This window comes from Pleurodeles waltl, chromosome 3_1 (assembly GCF_031143425.1).
Source record: "Pleurodeles waltl isolate 20211129_DDA chromosome 3_1, aPleWal1.hap1.20221129, whole genome shotgun sequence".
NCBI lineage: Eukaryota > Metazoa > Chordata > Amphibia > Caudata > Salamandridae > Pleurodeles > Pleurodeles waltl.
This window is the reverse complement of record NC_090440.1, coordinates 972,563,970-972,575,914: the sequence shown is the minus strand read 5'-3', so window position 1 is coordinate 972,575,914 and position 11,945 is coordinate 972,563,970. Positions and strand designations below refer to the sequence as shown.

General features: G+C 53.9%; 1 long non-coding RNA gene across 1 annotated transcript in view; it reads left to right on the top strand.

Moving 5' to 3' along the window:
* Positions 1-323: 323 nt before the first annotated feature.
* LOC138283297 (uncharacterized) overlaps positions 324-11,945 on the top strand; it is a 114,550-nt gene continuing 102,928 nt past the window's right edge. The window contains exon 1 of the long non-coding RNA XR_011201172.1: positions 324-481. This is a non-coding gene — a long non-coding RNA (uncharacterized lncRNA). The remainder of the gene's footprint in view (positions 482-11,945) is intronic.

Here is an 11,945-nt window from a genome sequence, read left to right as displayed (position 1 = left end):
CAACAGGATACCCATTGCATTGCAAATGCTTGTTTTTCCCGTTGGCAGATCTGCAATATGCAGCCAAATACGTTACGATAAATTCAAGTTAGCCACTCAAGGAACAACACTACTGCCTGGCGTTGCCATAAACGGAATCCAATTGGGACTACCCCCGGATGCGTTCTTTAATGCAGTTCAATGCAGGCAAAGCAATCGCCACTGGTTTGCCCGGGAAAATACAACTGTACCAATGGCGCCCTCTGGTGGGTCCAGCCGCACATAAAATAATTGCTGCCATTTATTTTCCATGAACACGTTTGAAAGAAATTGGCGCGTAAAATGACAGCGGAATACAACTATTCTAAGTAAATTATCGGAATCACTGAAGTGAAGAATGGGCCTCAGCCTTGTTTGTAAAGGAGCAATTCAGAGTTTTGCTCTTGGCTTTAAGGTTGATGGGATGGTGACGATAGCAGAAGAAAGAGCCTGTGGTCTTGAGGTGAGTAACTAAGGCGCATTAAACTAAAATCATTGCTGGCCTGTGTTCTGACTGCCTCTTATTCTTAATGTAATTTTTGTACTGTATTGATGCATCTGTATAGCGCTTCATACCCTGGCATCGTTTCAAAGCTCTCAGATTCTCTTCGTTTTCTGGGATCCCTTCCAGAGATGATGGTCCGTGGGGGAGATTGTGTGGGAGAAGTTAGTTGAGGTAATTGTAGTGCTTGAGGTTTGAAAATATGCTGTAAACATGGGGCCGTATTTATAGGCCCCTAGCGCCACAGGAGCGTCACTTCTAGTGACGCTCCTGTGTCGCTAAACACAGCTCCGTAGTTACAAGGTGGCGTTAAGCCACTTTTTGTGGCTCAACCCCACCTTGTAAATACGGCCCCTTCCCACACAGCACTGTGCGTGGAAGTGGCATGCAATGGGTGTTGCTGTGGGCATGCCACAGCAACGCCCATTGTATTTTGACTCTGCCTCAGATTTATGAAATCTCATATACCTGAGGCAGTGGCAAAATCTAACGCCACTCCTCCTCGTTTTTTGCTTTTTCTATGCGTGCTGCATTCTGCCGCACGCATAGAAAAAGCAAAATGCCAGAAATGATTGTTTATGTGCGGTAAGGTGTCCCTTCCTGCACATAAATAATCATTTGAAAATGATTCTTTGGCACTTCTGTGTGTGTTGCATTGTGCAGCACACACAGGAGTGCCAAAGTGCCATTAGTGATTGTTTATGTGCAGGAAGGTACACCTTCCCGCACATAAACAATCACACCCCTCAACACAGACATCCTTGCACGATGGTGCAAGGATGCCTGTGTTGGTGCTGGCAGCTAAATTTAGCACCAGCGCAGGTGGAAACGCAGGGGTGTGCTGTATTCCCTTAAATACAGAGCATCCCTGCGTTTCTAAAGTGACGCAGTGTGGAGCTGCCAATTTTGGCGCAGCACCGTGCTGCACCACTTTTCTTTAAATCTGGCCCACGGTGTGGTATACGTCACAGCACATATGCATTGCAGAGAGTGTGAGACAGGACCTCCAGGCACGAGTAGGGGCGTAGATTGGTCACTATGATGGGGGGAGGGGTTAGCTTCAAATTTCCTGACAATCCCGCTGGCATTATACATTATACGACAATAAGGCGCACAAGAGGGGCTTAAGAGGCAGTGGAAAGGGAGAGGAATGCAGATTGGTAGGTGTACTAAGTGAGAGAAATTGCATTATTTTGTGAAATAACCAACATTTTTTAAGTCTTGCCAAACGAAGAGAGGGAGAGAGAATGTATGTGTTTTTGTCTGTGTGTGTAAAAATTCCTGGTGAAATCCAACAGACACTTACCATACCATACCCCACTGAAAGCACCTGCGCCCAACTGTTTATCACAAAATACATTGATTAGGGGGGTGTAACACCCCACACACCCCTGAAGCAATGCCCCTTGGCACGAAGCATGCATGCCTTAGTAGCCCATCAAAAAACAGACTCTCCACTGTAGACTCCTGAAGCAGGAGTACTGAGGATATTGATTGCAATTTAGCGGCGAAGATGAAGTCCAAAGCCAGGGAACTGAGCATGGACTCTGGAGAAACCTCCTCGGAGAGTCTCTCGCCCACCTGTGTACAGCGCAACTCCGTACACCAGGCACTTCCCAGCAAGGCTGACCCAGATCACTGAGGTGTACTCAGTGGGGATTAAGCCTCTCTATGGTGGCGGTTCCCAGTGCATTTCTTGTGTCCTGGGGATGGGGAGGCAAGCTATGCAAATTAGATGTAACCGGACCTGAAACAAATCGGAAAGTACGTGTAATGGCTACACTAAGGGCTTCTTTATAAAAATCAAGGGGGCTTATTTACAAGGCTCTTCCATCGCCAAAGCATAATTCTTTTGACGCTGCGGCCACGCAAAAACAACTTGAAATCTATAAAGTGACGCTAGAGGCCTGTGGTATTTCCAAAGAAATCCAGGAGAGTATGAAACATTAATAAGCAGGTATTTATTCACAGTACAGCATCCACGCCACTCTGGTGGTCATTAAAACCCTGGCAGTCGGTGTTAAAGTGGAGGTAAGACCGCCAACAGGCCGGCGGTAAAAATTTTGCATTTACGACCGTGGCGGAAACCGCCAACAAAGACAGCCACTTTAACACTCCGACCACCACGGCGGTACAAACAAACAGCGCGGCGGTCACCGCCAACAGACAGGCGGGAGACAAAGTACCGCCCACAGTATCACAACCTACCAATCCGCGGATAAAAACACGGCGGAAACAGGATTCCGAAGGGAAAATGCTCACCCCACGAGGAACGAGGACACCATGGATCCGGAACTCCAAATTCTCCCTGCGATAGTCTTCCTGCTCCTCTACCAGGAGCACGAATGCCATCGGCGAAGACCACAGTGAGTACTGCACCTACGACACAGGGGCGGGGGGAGGGAAAAAACAGGGACACACACATGCAACACCCCCACCCTCACCCACTACAACACACACACTAATACATATTGATACATCACAGTTACACCCCCCAACCCCCACCCCCGGAAGAATGCAAAGACCAAAGAAAATGAGTGTACCATTGTAATATATTAAAAGCAAGTAGGCAAAAATATATATATACACCATTAACAAAATATACACCAAGCATAGTAGTCCAGGTAGTGCTCCAGTTAAGTCCGTGGAACACTGGTCCCACACGGTATGGGCGAGGCCCACACAAGATCCCCGACCATGACGGAGAGAACACTGCAGGGGCATCAGAGAGCAACAAAACAGGCACCTCAGGGGGAGGGAAAGGGGGGGCACCTCAGCCGGTTGAGTGCACGACGCTAAATCCACGAGGGGGCCACATGCCCACTGTTCAATCCTGGGGAGTGCAAAGCCACAGTCTCTCAAGCCTATACAGTGGGTGGGTTGCCCACTGTTCCATCCTGGGGAGTGCAAAGCCACAGTCTCTCAAGTCTCTACAGTGGGTGGGTTGCCCACTGTTCAATCCTGGGGAGTGTAAAGCCACAGTCTCTCAAGTCTCTACAGTGGGTGGGTTGCCCACTGTTCAATCCTGGGGAGTGCAAAGCCACAGTCTCTCAAGTCTCTACAGTGGGTGGGTTGCCCACTGTTCCATTCAGGGGAGTGCAAAGCCACAGTCTCTCAAATCTCTACAGTGGGTCGGTTGCCCACTGTTCAATCCTGGGGAGTGCAAAGCCACAGTCTCTCAAGTCTCTACAGTGGGTGGGTTGCCCACTGTTTCATCCTGGGGAGTGCAAAGCCACAGTCTCTCAAGTGGATAACAGTCTCCACTGGTTCTGGAGGGGGCATGGTGCCCAGAGTGCTTCATCCTGCTAAGGACAGAGGTAGTGGATGGATCTCTCCACAGGTTCTGGAGGGGGCATGGTGACCAGAGTGCTTCATCCTGCTAAGGACAGAGGTAATGGATGGATCTCTCCACTGGTTCTGGAGGAGGCATGGTACCCAGAGTGCTTCATCCTGCCTGTGACGGACTCAGTAGCGTCAGTGCCCTTGGTGCTCATGGGCCAGCGTTGCTTGAGACGGCGGTGCCCAGTTCAGCGGTGCTTGAGATGGCGGTGCCCTGTTCAGCGGTGCTTGAGACGGCGGTGCCCAGTTCAGCGGGGCTTGAGACGGCGGTGCCCTGTTCAGCGGTGCTTGAGATGGCGGTGCCCTGTTCAGCAGTGCTTGAGATGGCGGTGCCCTGTTCAGCGGTGCTTGAAACGGCGGTGCCCTGTTCAGTGGTGCTTGAGACGGCGGTGCCCAGTTCAGCGGGGCTTGAGACGGCGGTGCCCTGTTCAGCGGTGCTTGAGACGGCGGTGCCCTGTTCAGCGGTGCTTGAGACGGCGGTGCCCTGTTCAGCGGTGCTTGGAGCGGCGGGCTCCTTTGCAGTGACTTAGCTGCTGGCGGTCCTTCATGGCCCAGCAGGGCTTGTGCTGGCGGTCCTCTCTAGCCCAGCAGGGCTTGTGCTGGCGGTCCTCTCTAGCCCAGTAGGGCTTGTGCTGGCGGTACTTCATGGCCCAGCAGGGCTTGTGCTGGCGGACCTTCATGGCCCAGTGGGGCTTGTGCTGGCGGTCCTCTCTGGCCCAGCGGGGATGATGGCGGTCGCCTCCTGGGCAGCAGGGATGGTGGCGGTGGCCTCCTGGGTAGCAGGGCTGGTGCTGGCGGTGGCCTCCTGGGCAGCTGGGCTGGTGGCGGTGGCCTCCTGGGCAGCAGGGCTGGTGCTGGCGGTGGCCTCCTGGGCAGCTGGGCGGTGCTGGCGGTGGCCTCCTGGGCAGCAGGGCTGGTGGCCTCCTGGGCAGCAGAGCTGGTGCTGGCGGTGGCGTTCTGGGCAGCAGGGCTGGTGGCCTTCTGGGCAGCAGGGCTGGTGGTGGTGGCCTCCTGGGCAGCAGGGCTGGTGGCGGTGGCCTCCTGGGAGCAGGGCTGGTGCTGGCGGTGGCCTCCTGGGCAGCAGGGCTGGTGCGGGCGGTGGGCTCCTGGACAGCGGGGATGATGGCGGTCTTCTCCGCCGTGCTGCTCTTCCCAGACTTGCTGAGTGTCTTGTGCACCTTCCCCACCTTGGAAGGTGTCGCTGCTGACTCCACACTCCCACCTGTACCCCTGGGAGAGGCTTTGGTGGCTGGAGTCTTCCCCCTCTCCCGCCGGGCACTGGCCAACTTCTGATGCTTGACAGGTGGGGGACTGTCTGTGCTGTGGCTCCGTGCCACACTGGCTGCCCTGGTGGCCAGTGCACTCCAGATTCCAGGACCTACAGGCACCACTGGTCCCGGAGATGTTGTGGCTGAGGTGCTAGTTCGGGACCTAGGAGACGGACGGGGTGGGGGAGGTGTGGGAAAGAGGTCAAGGTTGGACAGGAAAAGTTTTTTGGAGACACTGGGACGGGTAGCTGGAGGGGGTTTGGGAGTGGAGGAAGAGGTTGTGGTTGTAGGAGGTGTTCGTTTGCTGACTTTGGGTGCAGGTGCATGCGCTGGAGGCTGTCGTGAGGTGGATGGCTGTTGGGTGGGTGTGTGCCTGCGTTTTTGTATCTTGGGAGGGGGCGTCACAGACACACTGGGCGAGGACACAGGGGATGTGTGAATGGTAGTGGGGGTGGTGACTGCACGTGAGCGGGGTGTGGTGGTGGGTGTGCTGGTGATGGACGTAGTGGCTGTAGAGGTAGTGCATGCAGGTGTGAGTGTAGACGAGACTGGGAGGGAGGAGGGAGATGAGGAGGAGGGGGACACAGTGGAGGCAGTGGATGTTGGTGTGTCTGCATGTGTCTGATGCTTGCGTGAGTGCCTGTGGGATGTGTGGTGCTTATGTTTGCCTGAGCTTCCCTTGTGTGTTGACGTGTGTGCATGCTGGTCTAGAGGTGTGCTTGGGATAGGCTGGGGTACAGGGGATTGGGTCTGGGTGGAGGAAGTTGGAGGGGGAGGCTAGACACAGGGACAATGGCTGCCATCAGTGCTGAGGCCAGAGTCTGAAAAGCTCGCTGAAGGGCCGCCTGACCAGAATGAATGCCCTCCAGGAATGCATTTGTTTGTTGCAACTGCCTTTCTACACCCTGGATGGCATTCAAAATGGTAAAGTGCCCAACAGTGAGGGACCTGAGGAGGTCAATGGCCTCCTTACTGAGGGCAGCAGGGGTGACTGGGGCAGGGCCTGAGGTGCCTGGGGCGAAGGTGATGCCCACCCTCCTGGGTGAGCGGGCACAGGGCAAAGGCTGAGGGGCTGCTGGGAGGGTGGTGCTGGAAGGGGGGGTGGTGGCTGTACCTGTAGATGGGGGGGCACAGATGTTGCCGCCACCACAAGGGAGCTCCCATCAGAGGACGAGTCTGTGCCACTGGTCTCAGCTCCTGTCCCCGCCGTGGAGCTCCCCTCGCCCTCCGTCCCACTGGTGAAGTCCGAGTCCGTAGTGTGGCCCTCCATGGCCATGTGGGATGCAGCCCCCTTGTGCTCCGGTGCCACTTCTCCTCCGCCTGATGATGCTAATGCACACAAGAACAGGGAGACCACAAAAAGGGGGACGACGACAGAAGAAAGACATGTTGAGTGCATGCATTACCGCTACCGTTGGCGGACACAACAGACACAGAAGCCCCCTGCACTACGCCGCGCTCTTGGGCTCCACTGTTCAATTCCAGGGAAATGGCCTATTAGGCTATGGACGACATCTGCACACATGGATGACACAGGGGCATGACTAGGTGTAGTTGTCACTCTACAGAGGTGCGGTGGGGTGCCACATGGCCTGCCTTACGGAGGGACCTTGCCTACGGAACTCGCCCTGGCCTAGGGAAACCCACAGCCCACCTCCCCCACCCAGACCCCTCCACTGTGCGCAAAATCAGCAGAATGAGAGTGTACTTACCCCCTTGTGGCTGCTATGATGCCCTCAAGCGCCCATCCAACTCCGGGTACACCACCGCCAGGATCCTGAACATCAGGGGGGTCATGGTGCGACGGGCACCCCTCCCACGTTGGAAGGCCATCCCCAGCTGAGCCTCCGCCGTCTTCTTGCTCCAGCGGCGAATGTCCTCCCATCTTTTCCGGCAGTGGGTGCTCCGTCTGTGGTAGATCCCCATGGTCCAGACGTCCTTGGCGATGGCACGCCAAATATATTTTTTCTGGTGGGCACTGACCTACATGAGTTGTACAGGGGGAAGAGAAACTTATTACCAACTGCACCGTCAAAGTGATTGGCCCCCATCCCTACCCTTGCCATGTGGCACATGCACTCACCGTCGTTTCATGCACGCCGCACTCTCCCCCCTTCCTTCTTACATCCACCCCTCTCCACACAGGCATAGCCCATACAGCATGCTCCCAGTGTACTTACCTGTTTGTCCGGAGGACCGTAGAGTAGCGTGTACTGGGGGAGGACCCCATCCACGAGTTTCTCCAACTCCTCCGGTGTGAAGGCAGGGGCCCTTTCCCCAGACACTCGAGCCATTGTCTCTGCCAGACCGATGGTCACAGCAGCACTTGCAGTGTAGGTCCTCTCCTGTCGAAGATCAGGTATTGAGTGATTGAACAGATAGAAAATGGCGGTCACGTCCGCGGCGGTGCGTACCGTCACCGCCGGCGTACATCGTCATTGGCTCCTGGGACCCATAGGGTCCAATGTTAACCAATGCAGCATTGCGCCGCGGTCTTCGCGTCCCATTGTCCCACTTTAAAGGTCAGGCAGCTGCCATTTCAGGGGCCCACATGGCTTCATTTTCAACTGCGTCACACATACCTAGGCCTAGACTCAACACACATACAGGACACTTTTTATATTATGATTGGTGTTCTGTGTAAGCTGTGGGTACGTACCTCTGAGTTGTTTGACTCTATGCTCGCTGTTGTCCTTCATAGGCACCGTCCGCTGGGACATGTGAGGAGATGGCGGCATCCTCCGGTGTACCGACCGTTGGTGGACCTGTCGACAATGGAGGAAAGACATGAGATAATCACATACAGGCTTGACTGTGCCACAATCCAGGAACTGTGTACCCAGTTGGAGCCAGACCTGATGTCAGCTATCCGCCATCCCACAGGAATCCCCCCTCAAGTGCAGGTGCTGTCAGTACTCCATTTCCTTGCAAGTGGGTCATTTCAAACAACAGTGGCCATAGCATCAGGGATGTCCCAGCCCATGTTTCCAACGTGTTGTCCAGAGTGTTGTCTGCCCTGCTGAAACACATGCGGAGCTACATCGTTTTCCCTCAGGTGGAGGATTTGCCTACAGTGAAAGGTGATTTCTATGCCCAGGGACATATCCCCAACATCATAGGTGCCATTGATGGGACACATGTGGCTTTGGTACCCCCCTACAGGAGTGAACAGGTGTATAGAAACCGGAAGAGTTATCATTCGATGAATGTACAGATGGTATGTTTGGCCGACCAGTACATCTCCCATGTGAATGCCAAGTTCCCTGGCTCAGTGCATGACGCCTACATCCTGCGGAATAGCAGCATCCCTTATGTGTTGGGTCAACTCCAGAGGCACCGTGTGTGGCTATTAGGTGAGCACCTGGAAGCTAGTCAGTGGGAATGGTTGTCTGGGTCTGGGGATATCCCTCCAGGTTAGTGTGTGTCTAACAGTTGTCCCTCGCCATTTGCAGGTGACTCTGGTTACCCCAACCTGTCATGGCTACTGACCCCAGTGAGGAATCCCAGGACAAGGGCAGAGGAACGCAACAATGAGGCCCATGGGCAAACTAGGAGGGTGATCGAGCAGACCTTCGGCCTCCTGAAGGCCAGGTTCAGGTGCCTCCATATGACAGGTGGATCCCTATTCTACTCACCAAAGAAGGTGTGCCACATCATCGTGGCCTGCTGTATGCTTCACAACTTGGCTTTGCGACAACAGGTGCCTTTTCTGCAGGAGGATGGTTCAGATGGCGGTGTTGTTGCAGCTGTGGAGTCTGTGGACAGTGAAGACGAGGAAGCAGAGGAAGAAGACATGGACAACAGGGACTCAGTGATCCAGCAATATTTCCAGTGAAACACAGGTAAGAATACAAACCTGCCTACTACATGTACTTAAACACTACTACCTCTCTACTGTCTGTCGTTTTCACCCAGTGTATGGTCACTGAGTTGTCACTTTCCCTTACGATTTCACAGTGTGACATCTGCTTTGATTCCTCATGGACTAGAGCTGTGTGACATAGGTATGTTGACATTACAAGTGAAAGAGCTTTTTGCCACAGTAATTGCTAATACAGTATTCCGAAATCACAGACTGACTCCAGATTGTTTTGTGCTTTAAGGGTGTTTATTTTAGTGCTCATAATTGGAGGGGGTAGCAAAATGGTGAGGGGTGATGGCGGAGGAATGTCCATGGCAGAGTCCAGTCTACTAGTCTCACAGGTGCATTGCACAAATGGGCATAGGAAGTGGAGCTGGGGCAGTTTAAGGATGGACAGGGTGACAAAGTGGGACAGTAGGACGACAATCAGGGTGGTCTCATTTCTTGGCAGGGGTCTTGGCATCGTTCTCTGTCTTGTTCCTGGATCTCAGGGACCGTTTGCGAGGTGGTTCTCCCTCTGCAGGGGGTGGGGTGCTGGTGTGGTGGTCCTGTGGCGGTGCCTCCTGTCCACTAGCGCCGGCAGAGGTGGTGGGCAGTTCATCGTCCAGGCTAGTGTCAGGGGCCCCTTGTAGTGCCACAGTGTCCCTCCTGGTGTTGAGTACTTCCTTCAGCACCCCTACGATGGTGCCCAGGGTGGAATTGATGGTTCTGAGTTCCTCCCTGAAGCCCATATACTGTTCCTCCTGCAGGCGCTGGGTCTCCTGAAACTTGGCCAGTACCGTTGCCATTGTCTCCTGGGAGAGGTGGTAGGCTCCCATGATGGAGGAGAGGGCCTCGTGGAGAGTGGGTTCCCTGGGCCTGTCCGCCCCCTGTCACACAGCAGCCCTCCCAGTTCCCCTGTGTTCCTGTGCCTCCGTCCCCTGGACCGTGTGCCCACTACCACTGCCCCCAGGTCCCTGTTGTTGTTGGGGTGGTGGGTTAGCCTGGGTTTCCTGTAGTGGTGGACACACTGCTGATTGATGTGTCCTGGGGACAGAGGTATAGGCCCGCTGGGTGGGTGCTGTGCTGGTGTTTCCAGAGGGGGGTAGCTCTGTGGTGTCCTGTGACTGGGTGTGGGGAACCGACTGTCCTGAGATCCCCGATGGGCCGGGCTGGTCATCTAGATCCAGTTGGACAGAGGTGCTGTCATCACTGTGGTGGTGTGGACATGTGTGGACCCTCCTGTCCGGTGACGTTGGGTAGGAGTCCTACAGGGGTATAAAAGGATGTTTATTACATCTGTGTGTGGCATGGTGTGCAATGGGTGGGTGACCGTGTACCCCAGTGCTTGCATTCCTGTGTGGGACCTTGTGTGATGATGGTTTAAGGGGGTGTATGGGTATGTGCAGTGGCCATGCTTTAGTGATGTTTGTCAATGCGTTGTTGTTGCATGCAGGGCTTGGTGTTGGGATGGGTGGGTTGTGATGTTGGGACATTTGTGAGGAGTTAGAGTGATGGTGGTGAGGGTGAGGGTGGGGGTATGTGCTGGCATGCAGGTAGGGTGGGGGATGTAATATTTAAGATTTGACTTACCAGAGTCCATTCCTCCACCTACTCCTGCGAGGCCCTCAGGATGCAGAATCGCCAAGACCTGCTCCTCCCATGTTGTTAGTTGTGGGGGAGGAGGTGGGGGTCTGCCGCCAGTCCTCTGAACCGCCAGGTGGTGTCTTGAGACCACAGAACGCACCTTCCCCGTAGGTCATTCCACCTCTTCCTGATGTCCTCCCGATTTCTTGGGTGCTGTCCCACTGCGTTGACCCTGTCCACTATTCTTTGCCATAGCTCCATCTTCCTTGCAATTGAGGTGTGCTGCACCTGTGATCCGAATAGCTGTGGCTCTACCCAGACGATTTCCTCCACCATGACCCTGAGCTCCTCCTTCGAGAACCTGGGGTGTCTTTGTCGTGCCATGGGGTGGTGTAGGTGATGTGTGGGGTGGTGTGTGGAGTGATAAGTGTGCTGATATGTTGTGGTTGTAGTGTGAGGTGCGTGGAAGTTATGTGGGTGATGGTGTTGTGTGCCTGTGTATGCTAGTATTGTTGATGGTGGTGTCTCTCTCTGGTCTTCGTTCGTGAATTTTGGTCGAAGGGGTTTGTGGGTGATGTGGGTGTGTGTTATATATTGTATTGGGTGTGTGGGAGTGGTGTGTGTATGTGTATCAGGTGTGTGTATTTCGAATTGTCCAATGTGGTAGTGTTTTGTATATGTGTGTGTATTTTGAGCGCGGCAGTGTGTACGGCCAATGGAATACCGCGGTTGAAAGACCGCCGCGTGGATTCGTGTGTCGTGATAGTGTGGGCGTATTTCTGTTGGCGTGACAGTGGAGGTTTTGTTTTCGCCAGTTTATCACTGACCTTTGGTGTGGCGGACTTGTGTGGGTGTCTCAATTTTGGCGGATTCTGTGCTGTGGGTCATAATAGCTGTGGCGGTTTTCCGCGGCCGCAGCGGTGTGTTGGTGGTCTTTTGCACAGCGGTAAGAGGCTTTTACCGCCAATGTTGTAATGACCGCCTCTGTGTCTGCACAGCTTCTAGTCCAGAATGCACATTCTGAATTCTAAACAGCTGATACAGAGTGGAGCAACACAATTGAACACATTCCTTTGTTACACATTCATGTATAATGGCCTATACAGTAAATATGATAAAAGAAAAGGTATGCAAAGTTCTTGTTGTACAATGCAAATATTTAAATTCATCGGTATATACAAGGCCTCTGGTGTCACTATCCACCCCTGGGTGCCAGCTACCCGCAATGATATGCAAGATAGGTGTTCCTGGGTAAAAAGCCATGCAGAACTGACGCAGTGAAATTTACAACATTTCACTGCGTCATTCTGCATCTTTAATGCGCCAAAATTTTAACGCCTGCTCAGAGCAGGCGTTTAACTGACGCAGGGCTTTTTCCTATGGATGCCTT